This window comes from Diceros bicornis, chromosome 10 (genome assembly GCF_020826845.1).
Source record: "Diceros bicornis minor isolate mBicDic1 chromosome 10, mDicBic1.mat.cur, whole genome shotgun sequence".
NCBI lineage: Eukaryota > Metazoa > Chordata > Mammalia > Perissodactyla > Rhinocerotidae > Diceros > Diceros bicornis.
In genome coordinates, this window is record NC_080749.1 from 1,919,893 (window position 1) to 1,938,605 (window position 18,713).

At 37.8% G+C, this 18,713-nt stretch overlaps 1 long non-coding RNA gene across 21 annotated transcripts in view; it reads right to left on the minus strand.

Moving 5' to 3' along the window:
* Positions 1 to 813: 813 nt before the first annotated feature.
* LOC131410579 (uncharacterized) overlaps positions 814 to 18,713 on the minus strand; it is a 63,995-nt gene continuing 46,095 nt past the window's right edge. For 16 of the 21 annotated variants that reach the window (XR_009221315.1, XR_009221329.1, XR_009221324.1 and 13 more), the window contains 2 exons: positions 18,233 to 18,404; positions 8,861 to 10,453 (listed from right to left, as the gene is read on the minus strand). This is a non-coding gene — a long non-coding RNA (uncharacterized LOC131410579). Of the gene's footprint in view, positions 1,459 to 6,479; positions 7,086 to 8,441; positions 8,460 to 8,860; positions 10,454 to 11,644; positions 11,664 to 15,904; positions 16,110 to 18,232; positions 18,405 to 18,713 lie in introns of those variants that run through there. The other 5 variants (XR_009221326.1, XR_009221333.1, XR_009221332.1 and 2 more) reach the window with 5 other exon arrangements.

Genomic DNA, 18,713 nt, shown 5'->3' on the forward strand with positions numbered 1-18,713 from the left:
GATTTCAGCTAACTGGTAAAATATTATCTCATTCCAGTTTTAACCTCATTTGAAATTGACTTAAAACTCTTCTCTTAGGATCCTGCTCTGATCAGTGCCCCCTGGTCCCCTCAATGTCTCATTTGATTGCAAACCTATCTGAGGAATTGAATATTCTTTTCCATTTGTTCTCTTTAAGCACTATCTGTGATAGTGCTTTTTATACAATGACCACTTGGTACAATTTATTATTAGTTTCAGAAACATCTTTATTTACGAACAAATCAAGGAAACAGATGTGAGGAATGTGGGGTCACCTAGTTGATGGTGCTTGAGGGATTCCTCACGTGAGTCTTTGCATAGAAAAGTTTAAAGAGTAAAGCAGCATTGGTCAGATCAGAAGTGTGGGGTGAACATAATTCTGAAGGAATAATGATGGAGACGTAAAAACAAGAAGCCACTTGAATTGCGTTGGAAGGTATTAGACACATCAAGCGCTGGGAAAAAAACATTGTTTAATGTAAGTTCTTTCTAAACTCTAAGGCAAAAAGTAATATGAATTTACATGGTAATTATAAACCGCAAAACAACAATTCACAAGACAAGTAAAGAACTAAAGTAGAAAACAGAGTAAGAACAATAGAGGTTAAAGGAGAGATGGAGAGAGCTGGTTGGGGTCAGAAAACATGGCTTAGTCATCCTTGAAGTCTCCCTCAGACTCTGATCATTCTTAGTGCTCAGTAAACACTTTGAGCCCATGAGCCTGGGGAGGGGCACAGTGAGAGGTGGTTGGGAGGGGAGACAATGCAAGGATACCCTTGTGGAGGGACTGACATTGAAAATCAGTGACATTTTGCCAAGGTGTTTACCATAATATATTAAGGATTATTCTGGAAAGTTAAGGATTTTTCTGGAACGTACATTTTCATTTTATGGAAACTCCAGCTAGCCCAGAGAAAGATTTAGACATTTCAGCTTTAGAAATAAAGAGAGGGGCCGGCCCTGTGGCGCAGTGGTTAAGTATGCACGCTCCACTGCGGCGGCCCCAGGATCACAGGTTCGGATCCCGGGCGTGCACTGACGCACCGCTTGTCAAGCCATGCTGTGGTGGCATCCCATATAAAGTAGAGGAAGATGGGCACAGATGTTAATCCAGGGCCAATCTTCCTCAGCAAAAAGAGGAGGATTGGCATCGGAAGTTAGCCCAGGGCTGATCTTCCTCACAAAAAAATAAAAAAGAAAGAAAGAAAGAAAAGGAAATAATGAGAAACTTTTCTGTCAGTTTTAAGAATGAAAACCAGTTAGCATCTGGAAAACAGTTGCAATTTGAGATGAGAATGTGGAGAAAGAATTAGATGTCACATGTTGTTTTTGCTTTTTTCTGGGGTAGTAAGGCTTGCAGGGGGAATGAAGCTCCATCTTTGCTCTACAGAGTTTGAGAAAGTGTAAAATTCATTTGTTCTGGGCAACACTGTTGACCTGTGGAGAAAGACAAATGGTTGAAGCAGCTGATCTAAAGGAATAACTGAGCTCATAAAAGTTGTTGGCTTATAAAGTGTGCTTCTTCTCTATTGAACTTTACTGGACATCCATTGACCTATATGTGCAAGGTATTTGTGGTAGGTATTGAAGGAAATACAAAGCATTATAAAGTTCCAAGCTCCTCCACATACATGAAAAGGTTTGCAAGGTGTAATTAGATTCTGCCAACGTATTTAGTGTATGTTGTATTACAGAACCTAAAAAATATGGGAATGTTATTGAGAAGTTGTAATTAAGGACGGCTTCTTATGAGAGGTGGACTAGATCAAGTCCTCAAAGGGACCACTTTTGGGCAGGTGGAGGGAAGAAAGAGTGAGGAGATGGGGGAAGAGGGGAAAGGTACAGATGTAGAAAGGAACATGACATTTGGGCATGGGGGTGGGGAGGCCATGACAGGCACAGTCTTCCCGTGACTGACAGGCAGCTCAGTTTCCTCCTCCAGGAGCCCAGCACTACTTCTCACCTCCTGGCCTCCTCCACCTGCAGACCCCACATCTGAGCCAAAGTCTATCTTATCTGGATCGCTGCCTACTCTCCCAACAGATCCCTTTACTTCCAGTCTTAATTTCTTCTAATCTTTCCTCCACAATGCCTCCAGTTACTGTCTAGAATCCAAATTTGCTTAAATCTGATATCTGCTTAGACTCCTTCAATGACTGCTCAGAGCATCCGAGAGAACATTCAGACTCCTGAGCTGGACATGCAGGCTTTCCCTTGCTGTCTTCATCTTTAGCCTCATCACCCACTGTGTCCTACATGTTTGCTTTGTTCCAGCCTTAAAAATACCCCCATTTTCTGGAAGCTTCAGCATCCTTTATATCTGTCTTTTTATATGTGTTTCTTCTGCACTCCTACCCCCTTGTTTAATCAACTTAATTCCTATTTTTTAATCTAAACTCATGTCAAATGTTCCTTCCTCTTGGACACTTTTCCTGAGAGGTCTCCATCTAGAGACCCCTTTTGATGTCCCCACTTTGGAACCCTGTACTTATCTACTTCTCCGTAACTGTTGTTTTATTCATGTCTCATAGAAAGTGAGCTCCTTAAAGCTGAGACTATCCTTCTTCTATTTGTCCCTCCAGTATCTAAAAACAGTACCTGACACTTTTGGGGCACTCAGAAAATGTTTGATGAGTGAATAAGTATGTGGGAGACCACACTGGTTGGAGCAGAAGGGGCTTTTCGGGGAGTGGTAGAATATGCCCTCACATTCCTACCATAGTGGTTGAGGCTGTGGGCTTTGGACCAGTTTGTCTGGGCACCAATCCCAGTTATTCCACTTTTAACTGGGGAACCTGTGCAAAGTATTTACTCTCTGAGCCTTGGTTTCCTGATCTATAAAATGGGGCTACTGAGAGCTCCTGTCTCATAGGGTTTTAGTGAGATTTAAATGCATTAGTTTATGTAAAGTACTTAGAAGAGCTCCTGGCACATAGCAGGCACTAAAATGTTAGCTGTTATGTTATCATTATTGCTCTTATATCTGAGCAATACTCTGGTTTTGAAAAGATGCTTTCACAATATAGTTGGTCCTCATTATTTGTGGATTCCGTGTTTGCATACTTGCCCACTAGCTAAAATGTACTGGCAGCCCCCAAATCAACACTCACAGGGCTTTCATGTCCATTTGCAGATATGCACAAAGTGGTGAAAAGTTTGAGTCACTCGACGTGCACGTTCCCAGCTGAGGGGGAACAAGGTGACGCTCTGCCCTCGTTTCAGCCCATAATGTAAACAAGTGTCCTTCTTGCAATCTATTTAGTGCCTCATTTCTTATCTTTTTGTGCCTTGTGTTGGTGATGGTGACTTTGCCATTTAATATGTCCCCCATGTGTAGTGCTGCAATGCTGCCTGGTGTTCCTCAGGGCAAGAGGCTGTGACGTGCCTTTACGGAGAAAGTATGTGTGTTCGACAAGTTTCTTTCAGACACGAGGTACAGTGCTGTTGGTGTGAGTTCAATGTTAATATATCAACAATATATCTTCAATATATATTTTCTCTTTAAAGAGAAACACACAGAAAACAAGGTTATGTATTGATCAGTTGAAGAAAATGTGACTAAGGTTCACATTGCTAAGGTTGCTTGCAGCAACCTAACCCTGCATTTCCCGTAGGAGCAGTGGGTCGTATTCACCTATTCAGTGTTCAGTGACTTTATAGAATGTCACACTGTGCATAACGAGAACTGACTGTATCTTATGTAATCCTCACATACTCCTTTATAGTAAGCAGGGTAGGGAACAGGGTGTCCACATTCTACAGGCTATTACAGACCTTATGAGCCAAGTAGAGAATTTAAAATGTCTTGTGCTCAGCATAAGAGCCATAGTTTTTGAGCAAGAAAGATCTATGATGATCTGATGTTTAAGGAACAATTACTTAGCAAGAGAATGTAGTATTGAGAGGAAGAGGGAAAACTGAGCTGGAAAGGAGGACCAGCTGTTAAACTCTCCAAGTATTCCCATTGTTAGGTGAGGAGATCCGGAGCTAAGGTGCTGATAGGGTGTAAGTTAGGCTGTGGTTCTCAAAGTGGGGACCCTGGACCAGCAGCATCAGCATCACCTGGGAACTGGGTAGAGATGCAAATTCTCAGGTTCTGCTGCAGACCTGCAGAACTGGAAACTCTGGGGTGGGGCCTGGCAATCGAGGTTTCAACAAGGCCTCCAGGTGCTTCTGGTGCCCATCAAGTTTAAGAGCCAATGAATTAGAAAAATGATTCCAACACGTCACCATGCCCAGGTAAGCTGCAAGGCAGGGAGGTGGTATTTGTTTGGAGGATAAGATGCATTTTAAATTTTAGGAAAAAGTAGTTCAGTGTCTGTTTCATCGTAAGGATTCCAGAGATGCCATTTTAGCTCTCTGCGTTTAAGCTCTTTTTTCCACAATATGTTCTTTAGAGAGCCCTTGGTAAGCTATTTACCACTTACCACATGTTCTGAGAGTCCCTTCTTTCTTGAAATCCCCTTTCAGACGTGAAAATGTACTTTATTTTTGTGCACAATCTCCTTTATTTAAAATCTGGATTTCTCTTTGTATAGGATCATGTCTGGCACATGCAGCCTTACTGTCAATTTGGAATGCCATTGGTTTGTTCCAAAACCTTAGAATGTTTTAGAATTTAGAACCTGATGAATAGAGAATTTATATTCTTCTGTGTAGGACTCATATTTTTCAGATGTCTAGAGGTATCTCAACTTGCCAGTAATGTGGCCTTAGATATAGCAGAACTTGAAAATCTGAATATAGTAGAAAATGAATTACATCTTTCACATTAACATTTACAAAATAAATGATCACAATGTTGACTTACCAATAAGCCCTTCTATATGCTAGACTCTGAAAGTATCTTGCTTACATAATAAACATAATAAAGTTTCAAAGAGGAGCCAATTAACTTTTCAGCAAAAGCTTGACTTGAGTGTATCTTGGCTTACTTTTTGACAGTTTTAGCCTGAATGTTACAGTAATGTTTTCTTTTTCTGGGAATCAGATAATCTTGTATTTGGTGAACATTTTAATTTTTTTTTTTTTTTTTTTTTTTTTTTTGTGAGGAGATCAGCCCTGAGCTAACATCCGCCAATCCTCCTCTTTTTTTGCTGAGGAAGACGGCCCTGGGCTAACATCGGTGCCTATCTTCCTCCACTCTATATGGGACGCCGCCACAGCATGGCTTACCAAGCAGTGCGTCGGTGCGCGCCCGGGATCCGAACCAGCGAACCCCGGGCCGCCGCAGCGGAGCGCGCGCACTTAACCGCTTGCGCCACCGGGCCGGCCCCAACATTTTAATTTTTAATGGCCACTTGTATTTTGTGATATGCACGTGTTCAAACAATCTATAAGAACTAACCATTACAACCCACATATAAGATTATACAGGAATGGAGGAATTTTGGCTGACTTATTGTATATAATTGTTCAGCCAAAGCAGATGGTAGACTGTACCACTTACAATGATTTAGGGGTTTTAAGTAGTATTTTTAAATACAAATAATCTCAAAATTAGTAATATATAAAGTATATTACTGTGTTAACTAACCAAAGTAGTTAAATTTATCTTTCCTCCATTTATGAGGATGCACCCATTATATAGACTCTATACAAAATTGCAAAGATCACTTTTTTCCATTTCAAAATTTACTTTAATTTTTAATAGTGAGAACCTTAGTGTTGGGTAAACTGCTGCACAATTACTGGAAATGCTGAGGGTCTTTTTAAAAAGTGTAGAAATCTAAAGATAATGAAAAGTACATTTCTCCAATGTCAAGTCCTTTGAGCCTCTGTCTAGTTGTACTCTGAAGAAATGGAAGATTAAGTACCAGCACAGGACACAAGGGAACAGGCTGCCAACTTGAGGGCTTCCCATGGACCACAGAGTGCCTGGCAGACGCTTGGAGATTAAATCTGGGCTTTGTCCATGGGTGGGCCCTGAGAGGAGGATTTTGCTTAAATGACCAGAGAATAGACAACCATTTTTCTTGATAATAAGTAATATTTACCACGTAAATTTCCTTATAAATCTCTGAGTAAAATAAAAAAATGTAACCCGTATAGAAATCAACTCTTACTGACAAGCCCCACAGCCTTCTCTAGAGAGCTCAACAGAAAATGTCTCAGCTGACTGTGAATTGGTCTTCTTGAAAGCCAGCCAGCCCTTCACTGATAGCCCTGGATAAGGAAGGCCAGATATAATTCTTTGAAGATGTTTAGCTGAATTCAGAACCAAAAATCCTACCTCCAGTTGGCTCTTCTGTGAGAATGGATGGCCGGCCTTATTTCACAGGCTGGGCAGTTGAGGTTTCAGATGAGCTTAATTGCTCTGTTCCCCAGGGATGGAAAAGGAGGATTGTGACATTGATTCAGGGCTGAGATTTTGCAGGTAAAGATAGGGTCATAGAGGAGAATAAAGATTTCAGCAAATTGGTTTTTTGTTCTCTACAGTGGGAGTAATTTAAGAAGCAGATAGTCTCTCAGTCCAACTTCTCTTCCCTGTTCTCTATCTGTAATATCGCTGTAAAAATTCTCTCTATAAAAATTTCAGTCTTTTTTCTTTACAGTCCGTTTATTATCATCTGTACGAATTCTTTGACTTCACCACCTTCTTGGCACTACAACACTAGCCACTGTGATATTATTATAGATTCAGTTTTGCAATTTCATCCTCTTATCTCTATTTCCTCTGCCATTTCTTAGTTTTAGTTCTTATTGTATCTTATGCTTGAAAACATTTGAAGCCTACAGAGTATATCAGTTCCTTATTATCTCAACTTTTTATTATCTAAGTGCCCTCAACTATCACTTTTTTTAAAAAAGAAGTGAAATACATAACGGAAAAATACACTGTAATAAATTGACCACTTATAAAATTAAGTTCAACCTGAAATCCCTCCCCACTTAACAGAGACCATCTTTTATAATTCACCATGCTTTAGTTTGGGCAGGGTCAGTTTATCAATGATTTTTGGATGTTTTAAACCACATGAGATAAATACAGTGTAAGGTAAAATTCTTAATCTTGCAGAAGTTGTAGAATTTCCTGATGGTTAGGGAAGTTGATGGCGGAGAACCTGAATCATATGAAAAGCAGTTGACTAATTAGCACCTGACAGAGTTTGTTAATTTGGTAAGGATGATGGTAAGACATACATGTTGAAAAGATAACTTTGCATATCAGAGTATTGTCAGAGGTGACTGGAAAAATTCATAATATTCTCAAGTACTACAAAAAGTGACCATTTTTCATAAAAGATGTCATACATGATGGCATCACATATTTCTGTCAGAAAATTTGCAATGAACAAAATTAACACTGGAGTCATTTTAATTCTAACAATTTGTTCATGCTTACTATTAGGTTAAAAAAACGTTTTAGAAATAAAGTAATAAGTGATGTACTTGCTTAATTTTTATGTTTTTTTAGGAAAAAATTTTTTCACATTTTTAAAAAGTATTTATTTGTATTTATTTTATGCTGAATTTATTCCTGGGCCCAAAGACTTTTTTTAATTAATGAACACCAATTCTTTTCAAACTCTTTCAAAAACTTGAAGAGGAGAGAATACTTCTAAAGTCATTCTGTGGGGTTAGCACTACCCTGATATCAAAGCCAAAGACACTAAGAGAAAGGAAAACTACAGCTCAATATCTTTGATGAATATTGATATAAAAATTCTCAATAAAATAGTAACAAACCAAATTCAGCAGCATATTAAAAGGATTACACATCATTTTTAAGTGGGATTTATTCCTGGAATGCAAGGATGTTTCAATATATGAAAATGAATCAATGTAATAAACCACATTAACAGAATGAAGGAAAAAAACACATGATCATCTTGATGGATGCAGAAAAAGTGTCTTACAAAACTAAACATGCTTTCATGTTAAAAACACTAAAAACCCTCAGAGTAAAAGGAAGCTACTTCAACATAATAAAAGCCATATATAGAAATCCACAGAGAACATTGTATTCAAGGGTGAAAGACTGAAAGCTTTTCCTCTAAGATCAGGAACAAGGCAAGAATGCCCACTGTCACCACTTCTATTCAACACGGTATTAGAAGGTCTAGCCAAAGCAATTAGGCAAGAAAAAGAAAGAAATAACATTCTAATTGGAAAGGAAGATGTAATATTATATTTGTTTACAAATAATATCTTATATGTTGAAACCCCTAAAAATTCCACAGAAAAATGGTTATAACTAATAAATTCTGCAGTGTAGTGGGACACAAAATCAACATGCAAAAATTAGTTGTTCTTCTATACATTAATAATAAGTAATCTGAAAAAGAAATTTACAAACTTTACATTTTTATTTACAATATCATCAAAAAGAGTAAAATACTTAAGAATCAACTTACTCAAAGAGGTAAAAATTCCAATGATTTTTTTGCAAAAATAGAAACATCTATCCTAAAATTCATATGGACTCTCAAGGGACCCTGAATAGCCAAAATAATCTAGAAAAAGAAGAACAATGAGAACTCACACTTCCTGATTTCAAAACTTACTATAAAGTAATCAAAACAGTGTGGTACTGGCATAAATACACACAATATACTAATGAAATAGTATAGAGAGCCCTGAAATAAACCTTTGCATATATGGTCAATTGATTTTTGACAAGGGTGCAAAGACCATTCATTGGAGAAAGGATAAGTTTTTCAACAAATGGTGCTGGGAATACTGGATACCCACATGCCAAAGAATGAGGTTGGACCCTTACCTCACACCATATACAAAAATTAACTCAAAATGGATCAAAGATATAAATGTTAGAGTTGAAGCTATAAAATCCTTAGAAGAAAACACAGGGCAAAAGCTGCATGTCATTGGGTCCAAATGCCATTGCCAACAATGATTTCTTTAATATGACACCAAAGACATAAGCAACAAAAAAAATAACAAATTGGACTTAGTTAAAATGCAAAGGTTTTCTGTAGCACAAGATACAATCAACAGAGTAAAAAGGCAACACACAGAATGGCTGAAAATATTTGCAAATCACATATCTGATAAGGGATTAATAACTAGAATATATAAAGAACTCCTACAACTCAACAATAAAAAAAAACCCAATTTAAAAATGTACAAAGGACTTGAATACACATTTCTCCAAAGATATAAAATGGCCAGTAAACAAATGAAAAGATGCTCAACATCACTAAGTATCAGGAAAATGCGAAATAAAACCACAATGAGATACCTCTTCACACCCATTAGGATAGTTACTGTCACAAAATCAGAAAATAACAAGTGTTGGCAAGGATGTTGACAAATTGGAACCCTTATACTCTGATGGTGAGAATATAAAACTGTGGAAAACAGTATGGCAGTTCCTTCAAAAATTAAAAATAGAATTACCACAGGATCTAGAAATTCCACTTATGGGTTCTGAAATAATAGAAAATACATTTATTGGTGTCTGCCTCCAGTTCCTATAACAAAGGTCCTAAAACCCTTGTAATTTCCTAAATGATATGAACACTAGGAGCATCTCTTGTTCTAATATTTGTCTTTGACCCCATCCCTGACACAGAGCTCCTAAAACCCTTGTAATTTCCCAAGTGATAAGAACACTAGGAGAATCTTTTGTTCTATTGAGGCAACTCTGGGTGGGCTCTTGGATGGGGGCTGGTCATCAGAAAGACCAAGCCCTGATTAGAAGCTTGGAATTTTTAGCCCTACCCCTTATCCTCCAGAGAGGGGAGAGGGGCTGGAAACTGAGTTAATAATTGATCATGCCTGCATGAGGGAGCCTCCATAAAAATCCCAGTAGAAGGAGGTTCAGAGAGCTTCCAGGGTGGCAATGACAAGGAGTGCCTGGAGAGTGGTGCACCTGGAGATGGCATGAAAGCTCTGTGCCCCTTCTCACACACCTTTCCCTATGCACCACTTCCATCAGGCTGTTCTTGAGTTATACCCTTTTATTTTATTTATTTATTTATTTTTTATTTATCTAAATCATTTATTTCCAATAATTACATTTAGGTTATTCACAAAAAATTTTTATGATAATAAAGCAGTTTTTTTAAGTACATACACCATAATGCATAATTATTGTTAAAAACCGTCTCCAAAAACTTTTATCCTTTTCCATATCTATTTAGCTTACCTGTCCTCAACAATTTAGATTGTCTACAAAAATCTCATGAGACATCTAACAAAATCAGCTATTATTCTATGTTATTTTGCTGACAAATTTTGTAACAGAGAGAACATGTCTGCATTATATCCAATGTTGATAACTCTGAAAACATGCCTATTTTAAATCAAACCCGCAAACTTAAACAGGCTTTCATTTACCAAAGATCATTTTATATCATGTTCAGTAACTTTGTCTTTTAGAAGTTTCTGCATATTAATCCAAGACTGCATTCCATTATGAGAGGTTTTGAATCTTCTCTTTTAAGGGTGATCCTTAAGGTGGACTCATCTGAAACAGAGGTTTCCAGAATGGTCATTACAATTCCAAATTATCTCAAAAGTTTACTTATTTTCACTTGCTTAATTTTAGATTAGGAATTTGGGGGGTGTTGAAGTAGGGAAGCATAGCAAGAGAGGAGAGAGAAGCAGCAGATTTGGTGTCAGCTACTGGCATGGTTAATTATTTAACTATTTTCTTTTTAAGAGGCAGTAAAGTATTCCTCATTTTCTTTAGAAGCCTCACAAAATTAAAATAGGCCCTTCATTGGTTGTTTTACTTTGTAGCTAGCCTTTTCCAATTCCATATGTAAATACACCAATTTGGGTAAACTGAAATTGCCCCATTTGGGCCATTTTAAAGTGAGATCTCCTTTAGCATGTGTAATCAACAGTGCCCGAAGAGTGGATTTGTATGCTCTTACAATATCAGGGAAAGGAAACATTCCCCAGTGAGACATAATGTTTATCCCCGTAACATAATCTATAATACAATCAGGCAGAAATGCAATTACTTTACGTAAAGCCCATTTAAATACACTAATTTTTACAAAATTTTATCAACTCTTACACTTATAATTGTAACTTATATTAGAATTTCATTGACAAGTTTTGGTATTATAGTACTGTGTAGGGGAAGCATTCCCAGGCAGACATAACATTCATTTCCAAAAAAACATTCAAAGTTGACATAACATGTTCATATAATATGAGCTTAAACACTTTAATCTTTATAGTCTTATCAACCTGAGCAGCCTGTTGCCCCAAAGAGTTGTTGGTCAGGTTTCTCATTTTGATTTCTATTTTCCGTATTTTTAAATTTTTTCAAACTGGGGTGAATAGAACAGGCCTGTCTGAGGTCCTTTAATGTTGAGGGGCGTCTGGGGGGTGCCTTTAGCCCACTGAACCTTAGGCAGTGTTTTATTAAAACGTTTGTTTTAACTTCGTTCATGTCTGTTCTATTCATCCCATTTTCCTTTTTAATAACTAGCTAAAGATTTCTATCCTGTTGAGATGAGTCCTGTGACTCATCCTTTTTTGATTTCTCTTTGTATTTCCCATTTTAATAGTTGTCTTATTTAATCCACTGTCTTATTTACCTTACTTTATTATTATTATTTTCAAAAACTCCTTTAAAAATTTCCTCCTTGTTGAAAAAGGTCCCTTTATTTTTTTCTGAGATTCCTTTTATTCTTTTGTTAACTTAACGTATTCACCAGCATCTGTAAGACCACAAAAAGAAGCTGAGACCCCAAGTTTGATTAAGTTCTTAAGACTAGTCATTGTATTTACCTTTTAATTTGGTCTCTTTTTTTATTGATGTCATAATAGTTTATAATGTGAACATTTAGCTGTACATTATTGTCAGTTGCCATATAAATGTGTCCCTTCAACCCTTGTGCCCACCCCCTGACCCCCTTCCCACTGATAATCACCATACTGTTATCTCTGCCTGTGAGTTGGTTTATCTTCCACATATGAGTGAAATCATGCAGTGTTTGTATTTCTCTCTCTGTCTCATTTCGCTTAACATAATACCCTCCAGGTCCATCCACATTTTTGCAAATGGGGCGATTTTGTCTTTTTTATGGCTGAGTAGTATTCCATTGTATATACGTATACCACGTTTCTTTATCCGATCATCAGTTGAGGGACACTTAGGTTGCTTCCATGTCTTTGCTATAGGGAATATGCTGCAATGAACATAGGGGTGCATAAGCCTCTTTTGGTTGTTGATTTCAAGTTCTTTACATAGATACATAGTAGTGGGATAGCTGGATCATGAGTTATATCTTTTTATAATAAACTGGTGATCTAGTAAATGTTTCTCTGAGTTTTGTGAGCCACTCTAGCAAATTAATCAAACCCAAGGAGGAGGTTGTGGGAATCTCTGGTTTACAGCCAGTCAGTCAGAAGTACAGGAAACAGCCTGGGCTTCTAACTAGCATCTGAAGTTGAGGTGAGGTTGGGTAGGTGTGCAGTCTTATAGGACTGAGCCCTCCACCTGTGGAATCAGATGTATCTCTGGGTTGACAGCATCAAATTGAGTTGAATTATCTGAGGACCAGCTGGCATTCCAAGAATTGCTGATTGGAGGTGTGGGGAACCCTCCCACATGTGCAACAATGAATCTCAGAACACCACTTATGGGTATAGACCCAAAAGAACTGAACGCAGAGGTATAAAGACATGTATGTACACCTGTGTTAACAGCGTTATTCAAAATAGCCAGAAGATGGAAGCAAGCCAGGTGTCCATCAACAGATGAATTGACCAAAAAAAATGTGGTGCATACACACAGTGGAATACTATTCACCCTTAAAAAGGAAGGAATTCTGACAAATGCTATGACATGGATGAACCTTGAGGACTTCATGCTAAGTGAAATAAAGCCAGCCACAAAAAGAAAAATACTGTATGATTCCACTCATATAAGGTACTTAGAGTAGTCAAATTTATAGGAATAGAAAGGAGAATGGTGGTTCCCAGGGGCAGGAGGGAGGGATAACAGGGAGTTGTTGCTTAATATGCACAGAGTTTCAGTGCAAGGTGAAAAATAGTTCTGTGGATGGTTGGAGGCTATGGCTAAACAATAATGTGAATGTACTGAATGTCACTGAACTGTACACTTAAAAATGGTTACAATGGTCAATTTTATGTTATGCATATTTTATGACCATTAAAAAAATTATTTTCAACAAATGAACAAACACTAGCTACATGCAATAGCATGGATGAATATCACAACCATAATGCTGCATAAAAGAAACTATATTCAAAGGGCTATATATTTTATAATTCCATTTATATAAAATCCAAAAAAGAAACAAAATTGGCTTCCAGTAATGGTGGAGTAGCTTGTTGAACTAACTCTCTCACAGATAACAATGATAAAATATGCATAAAATATTATGTATATTTATAGAGAATCATGTATCTATATTTAATACACATACAATAACTGTGTATTTGTGTGTATGTATAAATCACTCCCAAAGCAAGCAGAACTGAGAGGGAGTCTTCCCTTAAATGATGAGAATTGCCCCAGGAGATATTTGCAAGCTTGAGTCTTTTGCCTCAAAGCATTCCAAAATCTGTACATGGCCCAGACAGGGGAAAAACTACAGTCTTGTAATGTTCGAGGATGTATTTTGGGGCTGGCAGAGTAGCTGGAAAGTTAGGGGTGAAATTCTGGAAGGGAGGGAGCCACAAAGGAGAAAATCTCAAAATACGTATGAAAGTCTCCCCCCTACACACACCAAATTGGCAGATCTTTGAACAACACACATGCAGGGTAGGCTCCAGAGGGCCTAGTGTAAAAACAGCAGTTGGAAGACGAAAGAACTGAATGAGGATTTCAGCTATGCCCACTGTAAAGGAGATAGGACTGGAGTTTCCATCCAGCCAAGTTAACACCCGGCTAGAAAAATAACAACACTCTTCAGAGGAATACAATAGAATCCAGAGTCTCTATAACTATCATTCATGGTTTCCAGTACACAATTTAAAAAATCATGAGATTTGAAGAAATAGGAAATTGTAATCCATATGTGACCAAAAGCAGGCATTAGAAACTATCCCCAATGTGTTGCAATTAGCAGACAAGGATAAGAAAGCAGCTATTATAAAGATGATCATGGTGGTAAAGAAAAGTATTCTCATAATGAATGAACAGATGTGGAAACTTAGCAGAGAAATGGAAATTACAAAAAAGAATCAAATAGGAGATGAAGTTAAAAAAGTACTTTGAGTTTACCAGTAGATTAGAAACAGTAGAAGAAACATGAAGATAGAGCAATAGAAATTATCCAGTCTGAAGAAACGAATGTAAAAATTTTAAAGAAAAATGAAGAGAGCCTTACAACCTGTGAGATGATTGAGTCCCCCAGCCGAGATGAGAGAGACAGAAAAATTAAATGAGGCAGAAAAGCAAATCAATAAGTAATAGCATAAAACTTCCAAAATTTGGTGGAAAATCTAAAATTTTAGATCCAAGAAGTCAGCAAACCCACAAAATAAAATACAAAATAAAACCATACCTAGGCACATGATAGTCAAGCTGCTAAAATCCAAAGATAAAAAGAAAATCTTGAAAGCATTCACAGAAATACATATATGCAGGGGAAGACATTACATACAGGGAGAAATAATGTGAATGATGGATGATATATTATCAAAAACAAAACAGACAAATCAACAACAAAATGACATCTTTCAAGTGCAGAAAGAAAACGCAAAAGTCAACACAGGATTCTGTATTTAGCAGAACTCACTTTCAAAAAGGAAGCAGAAGCCACAATAAGATAACACACACCTATTATGTGGCTAAAATAAAAAATAAAATCACAAATACCAAATGCTGGTGAGGACTAGGAGCAACTAGAACTGGGAACGCAACAGGATAGTTGCATTTGGAAAACAGTTGAGCAGGTTCTTATAAAGTTAAACATACACTTATTATATGACTCAGATATCCCACTCCTGGAGATTTACTGAAGCAAATTGAAAGCTAATGTTTAAACAAAAATCTTTGTGTGAATCTTCATAGCCATTTTATTCATAATTGACACAAGCTGGAAATAAACTAAATGTTCTTCATCAGGTGAATGGAGAAACTGTGGTGCATCGGTACATTCTAATACTACTTGGCAATAAAAAGGATAAACTCTTGATTCACACAACAACATGGATGAATCTTGGATACATTTCTCTAAGGGAAGGAAGCCAGATTCAAAAGGCTATATGGTATATGATTGCATTTATATGACTTTATAGAAAAGGCAGAATTACAGGGATGGAAAATGATCAGTGGTTGCCAAGGGATGGAGTAGGGAAAGGGGTTGACTACAAAGAGACAGTATGAGAGAATTTTGGGGGTGAAAAAAACAGCTCTGTATGGTACTGTAGAGGTGGATACATGACCACAAAGTTGTCAAAACCCATAGAACTGTACACCGCAAAGAGTGAATTTTACTCTGCAAATTTTAAAAATCAATCAGGATGCTAGGGAACTCAGATGGAATGTAGTGACAAATGAATCTCACTGTATTACAAGCACGTGACATAACCAAACAGAAGGGGTGGGGATGAAAGGTCCTGGCCTAAGTAACTTTAGGAAGACAGTGTTTTGATGGGATACTGTAAAACTAAAGTACTGGACACAAACACTGTACTCTAGGTGGTAAATTTGTTTTTCATAAGGATATGGATTAGCAATTCTGAAACTAGTTGACACATTAGTAAATATACCGTAGCTAACTGGAGTTAAGTTTCTCACTGTTAGTGAAAGAAGTTACAAATAAACAAAAGGAGAATGATGGAATAAACTCTGTGGTGCTGGATTGGAGTTGGAAGTATCAGTATGAATACATATCTCTTTTAATATATCTATCCAGATAGATTGATAGATAGGCTGATAGATCGATAGATAGATGTGTATACCTGAGTTTATATTCATACATACATTTCCAAGCTCTGCTGAGAGGGTCCAGAAGCAGTGACACCCTAGTACCAATGAGCACACCTAGCTCGCAGATCTGGGTTTCTAAATATCATTCTCCAATAAAAAGAACCAGGTTTTCTTGGAGAAATGGCTAATTCTAGGGCTGGAGATGGAAAATACAAGATGAACCTGGAACATCTTGTAGTGCCAGAGAGTAGGAAAGTGCCTTAAAAAAAACACAGAAAATGATGAGATGTTTCAAAAGGAATCAATCTGAAAGACATCCCAATGGCTCAAGCTGGAAAACTGTGAGCAACAAAATAAACAATGGTAGCATTGGATTATTACCCAGAGAATAAAATACATATCCATGAGTCTATACTGATATAAAAAAGATTAAATAAGAAAGGAAGGAAAGGAAGAAAAAAAGGGAGAAAGAAAAGAATGAGAGAAAGAGAGAAAGAAAGGAAGAAGGAAGGGGGAGGGAGGGGGGGAGTCTTCCTCACAGAATTCCAAATAATAAACGCGGCTGGATAGCATGAAATAGAAAATCGCCACTAGAACACCACAGTAATAATTACTGTGAGCAAGACTGACTGATGAATGCAAAAACTGTGGGTGAAACTTACAGAAGAAATAGTACATTTGCAGAGCCTCAAAGCATCTCCCTCCAAATACTTAAGTTTTTTCTTTTAATTTCTTTAAAAGACCTATGACTATTTACAGCAAAGATTATAACACTGTATTGTGGAATTTATAACACAGGTAGATGTAAAATTTATGACAACAATAGCACAAAGGACAGACAGAGGTAAATAGAACTGTTCTGTAGCAAGGCTTCTATATTTTACATTGATTAAACTGGTGCACTATTAAGTCTAGGTAGGCTGTGATATGTCAAAGATGCATATTGTAATCTGGACTAACCACTAAAAAATGCAAAGGTGTCTCACTTAAATGCCAATAAAGTAATTAAACAGCATACAAAAAGGGTTTGTACAAGAATGTTGGCAGGAGATGACCTGCACGTCCCCAGGAGGAAGATGAGCACACTGCGGGGCATCCACAGAGCAGAACACCCTCAGCCTTGCCGAGGAGCAAACGCTGACACACACATGCTGGGTGAGTCTCATCAACCTCGTGGCAAGGGAGGCAAGCTGGACAGAAAACAATACACGTAGGATGATTTCAGCCAAGATGAACTTATGGTGAAAAAACCAGAACAGTGGTTGCCTCGGGGGAAGAAAAAAATTGCCTGGGAAGGAACAGGAAGGGGTTTTCTGGGGTGATGGAAATATTCTGTTCTTAAAGAAGTGAAGGTTGTATAGGCATGTTTATTTGCCAAAACTGTAAGGTTGATATTTGTGCCTTTCAGTGTGCGTAGATCTTACCCCCCCCTCCACACACAAAGGACTAAATAATAAAGTGAGGTAGGAATGGGATGGAGTGTGGATGAAACCAAAATGCAGATGATTAGTAGTTGTTGAAGCTGGGTGACGGCCTACTATGCTATTTTGTTTATTTTGTACATTGTTTAAATTGTTCTGTAATAAAACACTTGTATAAGAAGACAAACTCGATATACAGTGTTTGCTGGTAAGATACTGGTTATCTTTGGGGAGGAAGGAGGGAGAAAGGGATTGTGGGGGCCTGAGTGAAGCTGGTGATAGTTCTTGGTCACACAAGTATGTTCGCTTTGTAATAATTCTTTGAGATTCACATGAATGACTTCTGCATATATATCTGTACGCAAGTTATACATCAATAAACATTTTAAATTCTGCATATTTGCACAAAGATCCTAACTCAATATCTAAGAATAACAGTAGGGTTTTGTTTTAAAGTGGAACACATTCACTCATGACATTATCAGATGGATTTTAATACTCCCAAGTATCTATTAATGCCCTCACCCGTGTGTGGCCCCCTGGGTCTCTCCATTTTTGCCTGAATTTGGTAAGTGGCATGGCTTTGAGTTTTTATGATGCCATCTTTCTCCAGCAAGGTCCACCCCCAAGATGATGCTCACCAAGGCCTCGACACCTAACACAGTGCCGTGTTCACAGCATGCACTGAAGACCTGTGAGACTGGGTTGGATGAGGAACAAAACGAGGAGCACATGATGTTCATAACTTATGCCTAGGTGCCATATCGTGACTTAGGAAATTGGTAGAGTTTTTCGATAGATTTGCTATGCCTTCTAATTTTTCCTATTTAAAACAATGGGAAATAGAGTCTCCGAGTTCTTTCTCAGAGACGGTCTGACATTTCAGGCACAGATTACCGACAACTATTAATGCCATATGACTTTCCCACTTCATCTTAGTGTTAAGTTTTTAATTCCTTACCTTGGAAATGACCTAACTTTGCTTCTTCCAAATCTTGTAGTAATACTGATGCTCCAGAAAGTCGGGCCACGGATATTCTGCTGTTGTGCGTCCTCCCTGCAAAGAAGTGGAGCTGCGCATCCACCAGTCTAGAAGCCTGTGGTGCTGTAGTATTTGGAGTCAATCAGAGAAGCTAAGTGGAAAAACGACTCAAGAGAATTATCGCTATAACCCCCCACAGCAACAAATTATTTTGCTTATTTTGTGATTCTGAGGATATATTTAAAAAGGGATACTAAAACTGTTTCCCAAGGAGCCAGCCCTATAGTAGAGCAGAAATAGCATATTACCTTCCTAAACAAACTTCCCTGACATTGTGGGAACGACCAACGGGAAGTTTCAGTGCTGTTGCCTGTGTTAATGAGGCCAAGAGGTCCACACTGGGATAAGGAAGTCCAGTGAACAAGCCTGTGTGCAGCGTCGGAGAAGGGGCGTGCGTGTG